The sequence below is a fragment of the Lolium rigidum genome, chromosome 5 (genome assembly GCF_022539505.1).
Source record: "Lolium rigidum isolate FL_2022 chromosome 5, APGP_CSIRO_Lrig_0.1, whole genome shotgun sequence".
Taxonomy (NCBI): domain Eukaryota; kingdom Viridiplantae; phylum Streptophyta; class Magnoliopsida; order Poales; family Poaceae; genus Lolium; species Lolium rigidum.
Window position 1 is genome coordinate 96,717,636 of NC_061512.1, and position 18,919 is coordinate 96,736,554.

The window sequence follows — 18,919 nt, forward strand, 5'->3', positions numbered from 1 at the left end:
TTGTGCCAAGTAAAGTCTTTGATAGTAAAGTAAGTACTAGATTTGGATTACTGCGCAGTTCCAGATTTCTTTGTCTGTCACGAATCTGGGTCTATCTCCCTGTAGGTAGCTCAGAAAATTAAGCCAATTTACGAGCATGATCCTCAGATATGTGCGCAACTTTCATTCAATTTGAGCATTTTCGTTTGAGCAAGTCTGGTGGCCTAATAAAATCCATCTTTACGGACTGTTCTGTTTTGACAGATTCTGCCTTTTATTTCGCATTGCCTCTTTTGCTATGTTGGATGAATTTCTTTGATCCATTAATGTCCAGTAGCTTTATGCAATGTCCAGAAGTGTTAAGAATGATTGTGTCACCTCTGAACATGTTAATTTTTATTGTCCACTAACCCTCTAATGAGTTGTTTCGAGTTTGGTGTGGAGGAAGTTTTCAAGGGTCAAGAGAGGAGGATGATATACTATGATCAAGAAGAGTGAAAGCTCTAAGCTTGGGGATGCCCCGGTGGTTCACCCCTGCATATTATAAGAAGACTCAAGCGTCTAAGCTTGGGGATGCCCAAGGCATCCCCTTCTTCATCGACAACATTATCAGGTTCCTCCCCTGAAACTATATTTTTATTCCGTCACATCTTATGTACTTTACTTGGAGTGTCTGTTTGTTTTTGTTTATGTTTGAGTAAGTTCATCATGCTTGTGTGGGAGAGAGACACGCTCCGCTGGTTCGTATGAACACATGTGTTCTTAGCTCATAGTATTCATGGCGAAGTTTCTTCTTCGTTAATTTGTTATATGGTTGGAATTGGAAAATGATACATGTAGTAAATTGCTATAATATCTTGGATAATGTGATACTTGGCAATTGTTGTGCTCATGTTTAAGCTCTTGCATCATATGCTTTGCACCTATTAATGAAGAAATACATAGAGCTTGCTAAAATTTGGTTTGCATAATTGGTCTCTCTAAAGTCTAGATAATTTCTAGTATTGAGTTTTGAACAACAAGGAAGACGGTGTAGAGTCTTATAATGTTTACAATATGTCTTTTATGTGAGTTTTGCTGCACCGGTTCATCCTTGTGTTTGTTTCAAATAACCTTGCTAGCCTAAACCTTGTATCGAGAGGGAATACTTCTCATGCATCCAAAATCCTTGAGCCAATAACTATGCCATTTGTGTCCACCATACCTACCTACTACATGGTATTTCTCCGCCATTCCAAAGTAAATTGCTTGAGTGCTACCTTTAAATAATTCAAAATTTATCACCTCTGATTTGTGTCAATGTTTTATAGCTCATGAGGAAGTATGTGGTGTTTTATCTTTCGATCTTGTCATTTACTTCGACAGACTTTCACAATGGACTAGTGGCACATCCGCTTATCCAATAATTTTGCAAAAAGAGCCGGCAATGGGGTTCCCAGCCCCGATTAATTAACTTGCATTAATAATTCTCTTCACATGTTTTGCTCGATTCATCAGTAAGCAACCTAATTTTGCAAATAGACACTCCTTCATGGTATGTGATTGTTGGAAGGCACCCGAGGATTCGGTTCGCCATGGCTTGTGTAAGCAAAAGGTTGGGAGGAGTGTCATCCATAAATAAAGAAAAACTAAACTAAAGTACATGTGTAAACAAAAGAGAAGAGGGATGATCTACCTTGCCGGTAGAGATAACGTCCTTCATGGGAGCCGCTCTTGAAAGTCTGGTTGATGAGGTAGTTAGAGTGCCCACTACCATTCGTTGACAACAACAAACACCTCTCAAAACTTTACTTTTATGCTCTCTTTATGTTTTCAAAAACCAAAGCTCTAGCACAAATATAGCAATCGATGCTTTTCCTCTTTGAAGGACCTTTCTTTTACTTTTTATGTTGAGTCAGCTTCACCTATCTCTCTCCACCTCAAGAAGCAAACACTTGTGTGAACTCGTGCATTGATTCCTACATACTTGCATATTGCACTTGTTATATTACTCTATGTTGACAAACTATCATTGAGATATACATGTTACAAGTTGAAAGCAATTGCTGAAACTTTATCTTCCATTGTGTTGCTTCAATATCTTTACTATAAATTATTGCTTTATGAGTTAACTCTTATGCAAGACTTATTGATGCCTGTCTTGAAAGTGCTATTCATGAAAAGTCATTGCTTTATGATTCAGTTGTTTACTCATGTCATTACCATTGTTTTGATCGCTGCATTCATTACATATGTTTACAAATAGTATGATCAAGGTTATGATGGCATATCACTTCAGAAATTATCTTTGTTATCGTTTTACCCGCTCGGGACGAGCGTAACTAAGCTTGGGGATGCTTGATACGTCTCCGACGTATCGATAATTTCTTATGTTCTATGCCATATTATTGATGATACCTACATGTTTTATGCACACTTTATGTCATATTCGTGCATTTTCCGGAACTAACCTATTAACAAGATGCCGAAGTGCCGCTTCTCGTTTTCTCGCTGTTTTTGGTTTCAGAAATCCTAGTAACGAAATATTCTCGGAATTGGACGAAACGAAGACCCGGGTTCCTATTTTCACCGGAAGCATCCGGAACACCCGGAAGGACCGGAGGGGGGGCACCGGGCCCCTGCACCATAGGCCGACGCGGCCCAGGCCCCGGCCGCGCCGCCATATGGTGTGGCCACCCCTTCGACCCTCCCGCGCCGCCTCTTCGCCTATATAAAGCCTCCGTCGCGAAAACCCCGATGCGAAAAACCACGATACGGAAAACCTTCCGAGCCGCCGCCATCGCGAAGCCAAGATCCGGGGGACAGGAGTCTCCGTTCCGGCACCCTGCCGGAGCGGGGAAGTGCCCCCGAAGGCTTCTCCATCGACACCGCTGCCATCTCCACCGCCATCTTCATCACCGCCGCTGCTCCCATGAGGAGGGAGTAGTTCTCCATCGAGGCTCGGGGCTGTACCGGTAGCTATGTGGTTCATCTCTCTCCTATGTGCTTCAATACAATAATCTCATGAGCTGCCTTACATGATTGAGATTCATATGATGATGCTTGTAATCTAGATGTCATTATGCTAGTCAAGTGAGTTTTACTTATGTGATCTCCGGAGACTCCTTGTCCCACGTGTGTAAAGGTGACGAGTGTGTGCACCGTGTGGGTCTCTTAGGCTATATTTCACGGAATACTTATTCACCGTTGAATGGCATAGTGAGGTGCTTATTTATATCTCTTTATGATTGCAATGTGTTTGTATCACAATTTATCTATGTGCTACTCTAGCAATGTTATTAAAGTAGTTTTATTCCTCCCGCACGTGTGCAAAGGTGACAAGTGAGTGCACCGTGTTAGTACTTGGTTTATGCTATGATCATGATCTCTTGTAGATTGCGAAGTTAACTATTGCTATGATAATATTGATGTGATCTATTCCTCCTACATATGCATGAAGGTGACAAAGTGTGCATGCTATGCTAGTACTTGGTTTAGTCTTTTGATCTATCTTACACTAAAGGTTACTAAAATATGAGCATTATTGTGGAGCTTGTTAACTCCGGCATTGAGGGTTCGTGTAATCCTACGCAATGTGTTCATCATCCAACAAGAGTGTAGAGTATGCATTTATCTCGTTCTGTTATGTGATCAATGTTGAGAGTGTCCACTAGTGAAAGTCTAATCCCTAGGCCTTGTTCCTAAATATCGCTATCGCTGCTTGTTTACTCGTTTCTATCGCGTTACTACCGCTGCGTTACTACCGCTTGTTTACTGTCCTGGGCAAAGCACTCGTTCCGGTGCCGTTGCTACTACTTATTCATACCACATGTATTTCACTATCTCTTCGCCGAACTAGTGCACCTATTAGGTGTGTTGGGGACACAAGAGACTTCTTGCTTTGTGGTTGCAGGGTTGCATGAGAGGGATATCTTTGACCTCTTCCTCCCTGAGATCGATAAACCTTGGGTAATCCACTTAAGGGAAACTTGCTGCTGTTCTACAAACCTCTGCTCTTGGAGGCCCAACACTGTCTACAAGAATAGAAGCTCCCGTAGACATCACATGCATATAAAGTTCCATTGGTTTTTTTAATTTTCTCTTCAAACACCTCATGTCCTAACTCAAGATAAATACTATAAAGATCTCTAATATTTTTGTTGTTTTCCATTAAGCCTAACTAGTGAAAACAAGAAACAAAAAGATGCAATTGCAGGATCTAAAGGAAATAGCTTCGAGCACTCACACACCGGCAACAGTGCTAGGAAATAGCTTAGTAGTCGGAGGATGTGAATTCCTTTTACCTTACCTCCCCGGCAACGGCGCCAGAAAATAGCTTGATGTCTACGCACGCTTCTATTCCTGTAGACAGTGTTGGGCCTCCAAGAGCAGAGGTTTGTAGAACAGCAGCAAGTTTCCCTTAAGTGAATCACCCAAAGTTTATCGAACTCAGGGAGGTAGAGGTCAAAGATATCCCTCTCAAGCAACCCTGCAATTACGATACAAGAAGTCTCTTGTGTCCCCAACACACCTAATACACTTGTCAGATGTATAGGTGCACTAGTTCGGCGAAGAGATAGTAAGATGCAAGTGCTATGGATGAATATGAGTGGTAATAACAATCTGAAATAAATATGGCAGCAAGTAAACATGCAGTAGAACAGTAAATAAACGATGATTCAATATTTGGAAACAAGGCCTAGGTATCATACTTTCACTAGTGGACACTCTCAACAATGATCACATAAATAAATAACTTCTCTTCACTTGTGCTACTTTCTCACACTCTCTTGTTGGATAACAAACACCATTCATTGTGTAGGGCTACAAGAGCACCCTCAAGCCGGAGTAAACAAGCTCCACAACTTCATAAAGGAATCACACACGACGCGCACACTCGTCACCGTCACACCGTGGAGAGTAATTCCGGAGTTCATATTAAAGTAACCTCTAGAGTGCATAGTAATAGTTAACTTCATAATCTACAAGAGATTACAATCATAACCTACGCCAAGTACTACATGATGCACACACTGTAGACATTACATCGTGGAGGAGGAATAGACTACTTTAATAACATCACTAGAGTAGCACATAGATTAATAGTGATACAAAGCTCATGATCACATAAAGATCACATGGGACAGAGAGATGAACCACATAGCTACAGGTAGAGCCCTCAGCCTCGGGGGAGAACTACTCCCTCCTCATCATGCGAGACAGCGATGGCGATGAAGATGGCGGTGGTGTCGATGGAGATGACTCCGGGGGCAATTCCCCGTCCCGGCGGCGTGCCGGAACGAGACTTCTGTCCCCCGAAACGGAGTTTCGCGATGGCGGCAGCGTCCCTGGAGTCTTTCTGGAGTTTCGTCAATTGGTGTCGGGTTTTTAGGTCACGAGAGATTATATAGGCGAAGAGGCGGAGTCGGAAGAGTCCCGAGGGGCCCACCCCATAGGGTGGGGCGGCCACCCCTCTGGCCGCGCTGGCCTATGGTGTGGAGGCCCTGGGCCTCCCCCTGGCTTGCCCTTCTGACTCCGTGAGTCTTCCGGCGAAATAGAATTTCTGTGATTTTTCTGGATTTTTCCGAGCACTTTGTTTTTTGGGCCTTTTCTCCAATAAACAGACATAATAAACAGAAACTGGCACTGTGGCATCTTGTTAATAGGTTAGTCCAATAAATTCCATAATATGATATAAAGTGCATATAAAACATGTGAGTATTGTCATAAAACTAGCATGGAACATAAGAAATTATATATACGTTTGAGACGTATCACGCGCCCACAAGGTGTTCGACGCGGGGCGATGCTGCTCGCGTTCCAACGAGCGTGGTCACCGCGGCATGGCGCGGATGCGCGCGGACGACGAAGGGCTTCCCAGGAAACTAGCGTGGGTGCAGGAGGTGCGCCTCGCCAGCGCGGACAAGATGGGGGCAGCAGCGTCGCCGGGGACTCACCGGAGCATCGCCGTCGATGAGGATCTGCGGAGGAGATGTCGGCCTCCATGGTGAGAAGCGGAAATAAAACCAACGAAAAGGGGGGAAGGGGTCCAGGAGGTGCGGAACCTTACCCCGAAGCTCGACGTCCGCTCGCCGGTGCCGGGGAAGGTCAAAGGTCGCCGTAATCGACGGGAAACGGCGCCGGGTCGGAGAAGAAAATGGCGATTTGTCGTGGATTGGGGAAGAACGAGGACAATTCCTTGCAGGGGGTTGAAGAAGTAGACGAGGCGTAGCTCGACGTGGCGTCGGCGAGACGCGGGGTGGTCGGTAACGTCGGGGCCATGGTGTGCTGTGAGGTGGAGCTCGCCCGTCTTGGAGAAAAGAAAGAGGGGAGAGGGAGAAGGAGGCGGCGGCGTGAGGAGGGAGTATGAGAGGGGCTAGGGTTTGCGGAGAGATAAAGAGGAGGGGGAAGGGAGCATGTGGAGAGGGACCTCGGTGGTGGAGGACAACGACGGGGGGCTTCATGTTCTCTGCGTGTGGAAGGAGAAAGACGACAAGGTGGAGAAGATTCTTTTCCCACGAAGGGGTACGGGCCAAAACGGAGGGAAGGTGGAGTTGGGCCGATGCCGAGCTGGGCTGGAGGGAAGAAAGCTGCGGGAAGAGAGGGAGAGGAGGAGAAATGGGCTAGGGAAAGGGAGAAAGCCCGAGGAAGATAGGTTTAGGGTTTTCTGTTTTTATTTTTAAACCTTTTTCTCTTTTTCTCTTTTTGTTTAAACCTTTTGAATTCAAAATCTTTTCTATTTGAATTTTTAAATAGAGGTGAGGGTGAGATTCAAAAGTAGTTTTGCAAAATATTTATTTACTTTTAATCAAAACAAAACACATTTTTAATCGAAATTAATTGTTGAACATGCTTAATTATAAAATAAGGAAAGGAGAGGGGTTTAGGGATTATCCGAAGGAAAAGAGAGAGAAGGGTTTATTAAAACCATATGAGAGAGAAAAATAAGGAGTTAGAGTTTTATAAAATAATTTTATTTGGTTAAAACATGGATGTGATGCATGCATGATGCATAAAAGAAAAGAGCAAGCAAAAACTATAGGGGTACTAACCTGGGCCGTTACACTATATATATATGTAGCCCGGCTTGGCTAGCATTATCACATCTCAATCTCTCATCACTCTCTCATGGCTTCCACCGTACCCACTTTAACCTACCAGCAGGTGGAAGAGCTTTGCGCCTCGAACTACCCTTGCCCACCGGGCTACCGCGGCCCCGCCGGCTGGAGCCTAAGCGCCGGAGGCTTGCCGGTCCCTCCCGTCCCTCAGGATACCGCACGCCGGGCGGCCATCAAGAACCACTACTACCTCGACCTCACGCCAGAGCAGCGGATGAATCCCCGCTGGCATCCCGACAACCAGCAGATTTGGGACGCCTTCTTCATCAATCAACGTGAGAGGGCGCTCGCCAGGTATGAGGAGGACGGTCTGCCTCCTGGGAACTTCCACGAGGCCGGCCGTCGGCTATGGTGGGGCGGCCGGACTCTACAGAGCGTCATGGACTACATCACGGACGGCGATATCCCCCGCCTGCGCTACCCTCAGTACCAGTCGAGGTTCGAGCCACGAGCGCCGCCCGACGATAGCGAAGACGACAGCGACGGCAGCGACGACGACGGCGGCAACTTAGAAGGCGACGACTACCAGTACAACGGCGGCGCTACGAAGTCTACGAGTATGCATATTATAGGCCTAGGCAGGAGTATGATTAAACCACCCCAACATTCCAAGATGTACTCCTAGGCATAGGCATGTCCTTCACATCACTGGTTGTAGTTCAAATTTCATGTATCATTAGTGGTATCTCGAATCAATCGAATCATTCGAAAATGGACACCAAACAAATCACATATAATATAATTCACATGATCCATTCAACAAAGTGTTGTACAATAAATTATTACACATCATTTCTTCCCATGTGTCCCTTGCTTACGATTGTGCCGTATCCATGGAGAATCCTCATCATTTAACCTAATGCTTGGGTCAGTGTTCACTTTGACGGGCGGAATTTCACCAAACATATTATAATCTTCTGACTTGTCTGTCTTGTCCTCCACTCCCACGATGTTTCTTTTTCCTGAAAGAACAATGTGGCGCTTTGGATCATCGCATGATGTACTCGTTTTCTTATCTTGCCTTTTCCTCGGTTTGCTACTCATGTCCTTCACATAGAAAACCTGAGTGACATCTTTGGCTAGGGCGAATGGTTCGTCAAGGTAACCAAGATTGTTGAAATCCACCATTGTCATTCCGTATTGCTCGTCCACCTTTACCCCACCTCCTGTTAGCTTGAACCATTTGCACCGGAACAAAGGGACCTTAAAGGAGGGTCCATAGTCAAGTTCCCATATCTCCTCTATGTAACAATAATATGTGACCGTTTGCCCATTCTCGGTTGCTGCATCAAAGCGGACACCACTCGTTTTGGTTGGTGCTCTTTTTATCTTGGGCGATCGTGTAAAATGTATTCCCATTTATCTCGTACCCTTGGAAAGTCGTTATAGTCGAAGATGGTGTCTTGGCCAACATGTACAGCTGATCTCCAACATCATTGTCATTCATTAAATTTTTTCGCAACCAACCGCCCAAAGTCTCCATGTGGGCCTTTCTAATCCAGGATTCAGGCTTCCCCGGGTTGTCCGAGCGTAAAATATTCTTGTGTTCCTCGAAGTACGGAGCCACCAAGCTGGAATTTTACAGAACTGTGTGGTGTGGTTCAGTCATAGAATGACCGTCCATACATATCATTGATTTCCTTCCGATCGTGCCTTTTCCACTTAGTCTCCCCTCGTGCCGCGATTGAGGAATACCAATCGTCTTAAGGTCAGGAACATAGTCAACACAAAACTCAATTACCTCCTCATTTCCATAGCCCTTGGCGATGCTTCCTTCTGACCTAGCACGGTTACGAACATATTTCTTTAATACTCCCATGAACCTCTCAAAGGGGAACATATTGTGTAGAAATACAGGACTGAGAATGGAAATCTCTTCGACTAGGTGAACCAGGAGGTGCGTCATAATATTGAAGAATGATGGTGGGAACACCAACTCGAAACTGACAAGACATTGGACCACATCGTTCTGTAACCGTGGTAGATCTTCTGGATTGATTACCTTCTGAGATATTGCATTGAGGAATGCACATAGCTTCACAATGGCTACTCGAACATTTTTCGGTAGGAGCCCCCTCAAAGCAATCGAAAGCAATTGCGTCATAATCACGTGGCAGTCATGAGACTTAAGGTTTTGGAACTTTTTGTCCGCCATATTTATTATTCCCTTTATATTCGACGAGAATCCAGACGGGACCTTCATACTGCTCAGGCATTCAAAAAATATGACCTTCTCTTCTTTGGTAAGAGCGTAGCTGGTACGACCTTGAAACCATTCCGGATGCCGGTCTTCTGGGTCTTTCAAACGTTGCTCGTCCTGCTGTGCTTCCTTTGTATCATTTGTCTTCCCATACACGCCCAAGAAGCTTAGCAGGTTCACGCAAATATTCTTCGTAACATGCATCACGTCGATTGCAGAGCGGACATCTAGGACTTTCCAATATTCTAGCTCCCAAAATATAGATTTCTTCTTCCACATGGGTGCGTGCCCGTCAACTCCCTGCGGAACTGATTGTCCGCCAGGACCCTTTCCAAAGATGACATTCAAATCCTTGACCATATCAAATACCTCAGCACCCGTATGTTCCGCATGCTTCGGCCGGTGATCTGCCTTGCCGTTGAAATGCTTGCCTTTCTTTCTTAAGTTATGATGTCGGGGAAGAAATCGACGATGCCTCAGGTACACGTTCTTCTTACAATTACCCAAATATATACTTTCAGTCTCATGTAATCAGTGCGTGCATGCATTGTATCCCTTATCTGTCTTTCCTGAAAGGTTACTAAGAGCAGGCCAATCATTGATGGTTACGAAAAGCAACGCTCGTAGGTCAAATTCCTCTTCTTTGTGCTCATCCCACACACGTACACCAGGTCTTCCCCACAACTGTAAAAGTTCATCAACTAATGGCCTTAGGTACACATCGATGTCGTTTCCGGGTTGCTTCGGACCTGGGATGCACTGGCATCATAATGAACTTCCGCTTCATGCACAACCAAGGAGGAAGGTTGTAGATGCATAGAGTCACGGGCCAGGTGCTATGGCTGAAGCTCTGCTCGCCAAAAGGATTCATGCCATCTGTACTTACACCAAATCTTATGTTCCTTGCGTCAGCTGCAAAATCTTTGAACTCTATGTCGATCTTTCTCCATTGCGTTCCATCAGCGGGGTGTCTCAACTCCCCGTCGGACTTACGGTCCTCTTTGTGCCATCGCAACAACTTGGCATGCTCTTTGTTCCCGAACGGACGTTTCAACAGAGTGGTATTATAGGAGCATACCACATCACCTTGGCGGGAACCCTCTTCCTGGGTTTCTCGCCCTCAACATCGTCACCAGGGTCATCGCCTCTGATCTTATAACGCAATGCAGTGCATACCGGATATTCATTCAAATTCTCGTATTCACCGCGGTAGAGGATGCAGTCGTTAATGGATGCATGTATCTTCTGAACCTCTAAACCTAGAGGGCAGACAAACTTCTTTTCTTCGTACGTACTGGCGGGCAACTCGTTATTCTTTGGAAACATATTCTTCAACATTGTCAGTAAATTTTCAAATCCTGAGTCAGCTACACCTTCCCGTGCCTTCCATTTCAGCAAATCCAGTGTGCAGCCCAGCTTTTTCAGACCATTACCGCATCCTGGGTACATCGACTTTTTGTGATCCTCTAACATGCGATCCAAATTCTCCATCTCATTTTCAGTTTCGCAGCATCTCCGTGCTTCAGCAATGGTCCGACCAAGATCATCAGCGAGCTCATCACGTGCCTCTTCTTCACCTTCCCCTTCATCTTCCCCTCCTTCAGCATCCTCCATGAAAGTATCACCGAAATGATCAGGATAGTTGTCATCGATATCATCCCCTTATTCATCTTCTTCCATTCTAACCCCTCTTTCTCCATGCTTGGTCCAATAATTATAGCTTGACATGAAACCGTGCTGAAGCAGGTGCACGTGAATGAATCTTGAGGAAGAGTAACCCTTCTGATTCTTACAGGCAGTACATGGACAGATAACAAAACCCCCTTCTTGTACGCATTAGCCACTACGAGGAAATCATTCAAACCCGTAATGAACTCGCCCGAGAGTCGGTTACCGTACATCCATTGTCGATTCATCTGCATTATTATTATATAAAGTATATAATTAACCATCATGCATTTGTTAAACTAACTAGTTAGAAATAATAGAAATTAAACAATGAACTACACACATGCATATTTTATCAATGACACATGAAAGGTTCAAGTTGCTAACCGCGATCGAGAAGGAAAAATAAATGAGAAACTTAAGTGTGGCTCGAACACTTCATATCATGTTTGTTTCATGCTCTCGGGCATTTCGTCGAACACCTTGTGTGCATAAGATGATCCAAGGCAAACCCACCACCCCTTGTGAATAGAAGTGGCACACCAAGTTGCTAAGCGAAGTGTGCTGAAGTGTATTTATAGGGATGGGCCTTTAGTCCCGGTTGGCCTGGCTAACCGTGACTAAAAGCCTTCGGCCAGGCCTGAGGACCTTTAGTCGCGGTTGGCCATGTCAACCAGGACTAAAACCCTGCCCGGACACCAGCTGTCGACCGAGCCCGCTGGGCCTAGAGCTTTAGTCGCGGTTCTCCTGCAGAACCGTGACTAAAGACCCCATTAATCGCGGTTCTGACATTTTGGGGACTAAAGGAGTCATATGAAAGCCTCTTTTTCTACTAGTGCTTACCAAACTCTTTGATCAGACACAATAACATTATGCTCCTTTGCGTGCGAGCTGTTACTCCATTTATCTGGTGTTTTATCAACCTTCCAGACTAGGCAAGCAAGGAAATGACAAGAGCAAAAGGAAACCGAGTTTTTGCTGTTCAGCAACAATGATTCCTGGAATCGGTGGAGGACAATGGATCTCTAATTAAAGACGTCACCTTTTTTTAAGAAAACAAAAACTAAGACTGGTCGTAATTGGTAGTAATCATGCATATGATATTAGAGCAAGAACAACAATACAGTTGACTACTGGCTATATGTAATCTGCCATGTCAATAAGAGCATTTATAAAGTAAGCACTTGTACAATAAACTAACATAAGATGGCTTTACTCAATATTAAACTATTTCTTTTTTAGATTGATATACTTGCATGCAAGACACGTGAGACATGCATGCATTGAATGCTTGCAGCTTGCTTAGCGCCATGCACTAGCTGCATGCGGGCTATACCTATCTTCCTTCTTGTGTTGTAGTCGGCGATGGATAGAATAGAGCGCCCGCCCCCCTCTTTCTTCTCATTTCTCTCGCTTTCAACTAGGATTTTGCTGATGTGGATCTGCTTATAGCCTGCTGAGTAGGATCTATTGTACTTGCTCTTAGTGTATGATACCATCTCCACAATGTATGATATTATATAGTAGTATGCTATTTATATTATATTTATTAATTTGCGAAATCTTAATGTAAATCTATGTACAAGATCTATTTGACATTAAACTTTTTAGTACTACAAGTATGATATGGTATCACATTTAATTGTAGGCATGGTAAACCGAGACAGAGGAAATACTACTATAATCTCTCTCATCTTTAATTGCACTGCTACATCATATTTTTTTGCATGCGTCCATTGGTGTAGTCTAAGAGAATCTCCAGTCGCGTCCCCCTAAGCGTTTCCAAAGGTTTTTGAGGCACGCCGAATATATAACCGGCCCCAGTCAAGTGCCTCAAAGGGTCTTTCCGCCCGACGCGGCTCAATACGGTGTTCGGCGCCCCGAGGTCATCCCCGCTCCACAGGGGACGTTGCGGGCGTGCCAGACAGAGCGCGGAAACGAGCCACGAGTGGCAGGCCCGACGCGTCATTGACACATGAAGGAAGAGCTGCAGCTTTAACTTAATGGCAACATAAGGGCAGGTGAGATGTCCTGTCGGCGCTACGCCTCCCCGATGCGTCGCTACGTCTCCTCCACGTGTCGCCGTCGTTCGCACGTCATCGTTAGTTCCCGCGCTTTCTTCCCGCGAGTTCTCACCTCTTCCCGCGCTTTCTTCCCGCCTCTCCTCAATGGACGTCACCACAACCGCCGACATCCCTTTCTCCATTGCAAAACATGCATCATCGCATGCATACCACCTACGCAATGATGAGCCGCGCCGGCGAAGGCCAGTTGCATCCACCACTGTCTCCACCTCCACCTACATCTCCACCCCTAGCACTGGTCGAGTTTGATGTTGACCCAGAGCTGGCGGACAATGAGTAGTGGGAGACGACGGCGCAAGCAGCCAGCATAGAGGCGTTTGTCGCCGATGAGTTTGGCGAGCTCGAGCGGGAAACGCGAGAGGCAAACATTGTCGCGGCGGAAGAGTCCCTCCAGGAGCAGAGGGGAGGAGCTTGGAGAGCTGCGGCGTGCGGAGGACAGTGGTGGCATTGGGATGAGCTGCACGAGCATCGGCTTGTGGAGGAGCTGCCGTAGCGGATTCGGAGGCGGGAGCTCTAGCATCGCCAGCGGAGGGAGGAGCTGGAGCAGCAACTACGGGAGAAGGTGGCGGCCACGGTATTGGTGGCCTAGGAGGCGGAAGAGATGACGGCGGTGGAAGCGGAGGACAAGGTCAAGGACAACGAGGACGACAATGACATCGATTGATCCGACGACGGTCTGACCCGGAGGAGAAGGCGGCGCAACAGTGGGTGATCGTCGATTCCTTCGACTCGCAGAAGAAGCTGCAGGACGACGCCTGTGCCCGCGAGGAGGACAACGATGCGCGGTGGCGCCGCACCGTCGACCTCTCCCTCCAGCAGGCACCAGAGTAGCGGTGGAGGGGAGGCGACGACGCGGCGGAATGGAGTGTTCTCGTCATGTTCTAGAGGGAGAGGCGGCGCACGGTGAACGAGCAGCGGCGGAGGGGAGGCGACGACAGGGCAGGACCGTCGAGCGCACCGCCAAGCGGCCAACAGGCTACGGTTTAGATGATCCTAGCCGTTTTCATTTAAACTTGTAAAATATAATCAAATTTTAATGAAACTTTTATGTTTGTGCATCTTTATTATTTTGGGGCTTCTAAATAGAGGGTGCGATTGGGGAGAGACGCGCCCCAAGCACGGCACCACGCTAACGCGTCCCCCAAACGTTCAATCCGGCGTTGTTTGGGGGCCGCTTTGAAGGACGTGACTGAAGATGCTCTAAGCATGAAGCGGAGAAAAGTGGGACAACTAAGCATGATACTTGCAGGGTGTGTTGGATATGCAATAAATTTTCTTGAAAACCAGGGGCTCGCAGATTTTTCCATAAATCCGGTGTCCTCATGTTAATCTCTAGAAAAAAAACCAGGGTCTTTTGCATAATTTTTCCTAATTCCAGGAACCTCTCGGCAACTTCTTCGAATGAAACAAGGGGCTTTATATCGTTTTTTGAAACCTAGTACGTGCCCTCCTAGTTATTTTCCTGAGAAATCTACAAAGATAAAAAAAAAAGAGGTTGAAGGGGAAGGCCAATGGGCCGTTTTTTAACCCACTCACTCGGGTAAGAGGCGGCACAGAATTGAAGGCCCTAGAGCCTTCTACTTCGTTTGTACATGAACCCTAGGGCCAACATTGTATCTTTCCTATTACCGATTTTCATAGGACGTGTCACGCTGAGCTTGTGCGGCTTCATTTGCCGCTTGCTTCTCCTTCTGGGCAGCAGCTTCTTCCATGATGGCAGCAAACTGCTGCTTCATCTGTTCAGCTTCCTCCTGGGACCTCTTCAGCTGTGCTTCCAGGTCATGAACATGCGCCGATACAGCAGCTGCGGTGGGCTTGTTGAGCTTGACAGTGGAACTGGGCTGAAGTCCAGCATTCTTCAGGAAAGTGCTGTGCTTGGCTTCTTTGCTAAGAACGTTTGGAACAACAGCGACTGCAGACCTTGGCGGTGCACCTTCTGGCACAGGAATAGCCATCTCAGCTTCCATATCAGCCTGGAGATCCATTTCCAAAAGATTCATCAATTCAGGAAACGAACAGGTCCAAGAATGGTTCACAAAAGTGAAATGAACAAGTCACTTACTATTGCAGCTAGAGCTTCCTCAGAGAAACCATCCTTCTTGCTGTGATGGGTCGCCTTAAAGATGTCGACTGCATCTAGCTCTTCACCTCTGCGCTCCTCCCTCTGGAAATGATGTTCACCAAGAATCAGAACATAAGCTTGTGGAGACAAGAGTAAGATGCAAAAGGAAATTCTGTAAGAGTGTTCTTACAGTTGCATACAGATGAGCAGCATAGCTACGAGAGCCAGTCTTTTGGCCAAATTTGACCGCAGCACGACTGTCCTTGTTCTTGGTACATGTGTTCTGCAGAAGGGCACAATCATGATATTCAGCAATGTGCACACTATAACGATGAGCATCATGTCTACCATGCAAGCACTAATGACTGCAACTGAAGCAAAGAACATACCCCGTGTCTTGGGGTTACCCACGAGCGGCTTAGAGCTTCCCATTCTTCATCACGAGACATCCTTAACAGGGGACTTGATGCTGACTTCATTTGCTTGGTACTTTGTCGAAGTAGTCCCTTTTCGGGATGTAGCGCTCGTTCTTCGACACTTTCCGCAGTACGTCATAGCAAGCCTTCTCGGATGTCTTCCGACTCCGTGTCCATGTTGAAATTTGCCTACAAAGCAAACAAGGGCAAGGACGAGGTTAGTTATCATGAACTATGAACAATCAAGCAAGCACTCCTATCATCTAACAAATGAACTGGTGATGAAGAAGATTACCCCCATCTTTCCAACGAAGTCGGCCAACAAATTCTCATCCCTCTTGTACAACTTGAAATGCGGAAGGAGCGGCATCTGGCCTCTTGCAAGCATTCCACCCTCCGATGCAAACTTGGCAGCGAGGCAAAGGCTTCTCGAGACGTTTCAGCCACTGGAGGAATCTCAATGGTAAGCTTGACTCCCATCCCCTTGCAAATCTGCTCCAGCCCGGTGCCCTTCCTTTTACGGCCACCGCAGCGGTGGTTCCACCTGAATAGCATACATACAAAGATCATGTCGAAAGCGAGCACCCACAACCAAAAGAGTTTATAAAGATAAACAAAAAAGGCGATAGATAGTGTGGACAGCTGTCCAACAAAAACTTGCCTTCATCATCCTCGGGATCAAGAAAACCATCGGAATCAAAGTGCTGATGGACCATGACATCAGATGCAGTAGGACCTGTGTCCCTGCGAACAGTGCTTGCTTCATCGATCCTTTCATCAATCTGCGGTGAGCTACTACGATTGTTGCGGGGCGGAGTATCTTCATTGTTGGTTGCAGACGCTTCACTTGATGTCCTCCTGGTGACTCTTTTGGAAGGAGCTTCAGCAACAGGTTCCAGATGCCTCTTTCTCACTCCTGGAGCATCAGCAAACACTCTAATAGGAGGAATTGAACTTTGTTCCTTTAGCAACCTCTTACTCCTCCTCCCTGGGCTTGTCTTTCTAACAGAAGCCTTTTTCTTTCTACTCTTGGGATCCTTCAATGCCTCGCAAAAATAGCAAAACAAAATGGCATTACATCACAGGTTATAGCAAAACAGAAATAAGAAAACGAGATACAAGTAATGCCAGCCCTCCAAAGATGATAAGCGGAATGCACCTTCTCAATGTGTTCCCTGATGCGTGTAGTTGACACGTCCGTTGGGAACCCCAAGAGGAAGGTGTGATGCGCACAGCGGCAAGTTTCCCTCAGTAAGAAACCAAGGTTTAATCGAACCAGTAGGAGTCAAGAAGCACGTTGAAGGTTGATGGCGGCGGGATGTAGTGCGGCGCAACATCAGAGATTCCGGCGCCAACGTGGAACCTGCACAACACAACCAAAGTACTTTGCCCCAACGAAACAGTGAGGTTGTCAATCTCACCTGGCTTGCTGTAACAAAGGATTAACCGTATTGTGTGGAAGATGATTGTTTGCAGAGAAAACGAGTAAAACAAGTATTGCAGCGAGATTTGTATTTCGGTATTAAAAGAATGGACCGGGGTCCACAGTTCACTAGAGGTGTCTCTCCCATAAGATAAAAGCATGTTGGGTGAACAAATTACAGTCGGGCAATTGACAAATAGAGAGGGCATAACAATGCACATACATGACATGATAAGTATAGTGAGATTTAATTGGGCATTACGACAAAGTACATAGACCGCCATTCAACTGCATCTATGCCTAAAAGTCCACCTTCGAGGTTATCGTCCGAACCCCTTCCGGTATTAAGTTGCAAAGCAACGAGACAATTGCATTAAGTATGGTGCGTAATGTAATCAACAACTACATCCTCGGACATAGCGCCAATGTTTTATCCCTAGTGGCAACAGCACAACACAACCTTAGGGGTTTCGTCACTCCCCAGGTGTCAATGCGAGGCATGAACCCACTATCGAGCATAAATACTCCCTCTTGGAGTTAAAAGTAAAAACTTGGCCGAGCCTCTACTAGAAACGGAGAGCATGCAAGATCATAAACAACACATATGTAATAACTTGATAATTAACATGACATGGTATTCTCTATCCATCGGATCCCGACAAACACAACATATAGAATTACGGATAGATGATCTTGATCATGTTAGGCAGCTCACAAGATCCAACAATGAAGCACAATGAGGAGAAGACAACCATCTAGCTACTGCTATGGACCCATAGTCCGGGGGTGAACTACTCACTCATTACTCCGGAGCGACCATGGCGGTGTAGAGTCCTCCGGGAGATGAATCCCCTCTCCGGCGGGGTGCCGGAGGAGATCTCCGGAATCCCCGAGATGGGATCGGCGGCGGCGGCGTCTCGGTAAGGTTTTCCGTATCGTGGTTTTTCGCATCGGGGGTTTCGCGACGGAGGCTTTAAGTAGGCGGAAGGGCAGAGTCGGGGGCCGGCACGAGGGCCCACACCACAGGGCGGCGCGGGCCCCCGCCGGCCGCGCCGCCATGTGGTTTGGCCACCTCGTGGCCCCACTTCGTATGTTCTTCGGTCTTCGGAAGGTTCGTGGAAAAATAGGCCCTCGGGTCTTCGTTTCGTCCAATTCCGAGAATATTTCGTTACTTGGATTTACGAAACCAAAAACAGCGAAAAACGAAGCGGCACTTCGGCATCTTGTTAATAGGTTAGTTCCAGAAAATGCACGAATATGACATAAAGTGTGCATAAAACATGTAGGTATCATCAATAATATGGCATAGAACATAAGAAATTATCGATACGTCGGAGACGTATCAAGCATCCCCAAGCTTAGTTACTGCTCATCCCGAGCGAGGTAAAACGATAACAAAGATAATTTCTGAAGTGATATGCCATCATAACCTTGATCATACTATTTGTAAACATATGTAGTGGATGCAGCGATCAAAACAATGGTAATGACATGAGTAAGCAAGTGAATCATACAGCAAAGACTTTTCATGAATAGTACTTCAAGACAAGCATTAATAAGTCTTGCATAAGAGTTAACTCATAAAGCAATAAATCTAAGTAAAGGCATTGAAGCAACACAAAGGAAGATTAAGTTTCAGCGGTTGCTTTCAACTTGTAACACGTATATCTCATGGATAATTGTCAACATAGAGTAATATAACAAGTACAATATGCAAGTATGTTGGAATCAATGCACGGTTCACACAAGTGTTTGCTTCTTGAGGTGGAGAGAAATAGGTGAACTGACTCAACATAAAAGTAAAAAGAATGGTCCTTCAAAGAGGAAAGCATCGATTGCTATATTTGTGCTAGAGCTTTTATTTTGAAAACATGAAACAATTTTGTCAACGGTAGTAATAAAGCATATGAGTTATGAAAGTTATATCTTACAAGTTGCAAGTCTCATGCATAGTATACTAATAGTGCCCGCACCTTGTCCTAATTAACTT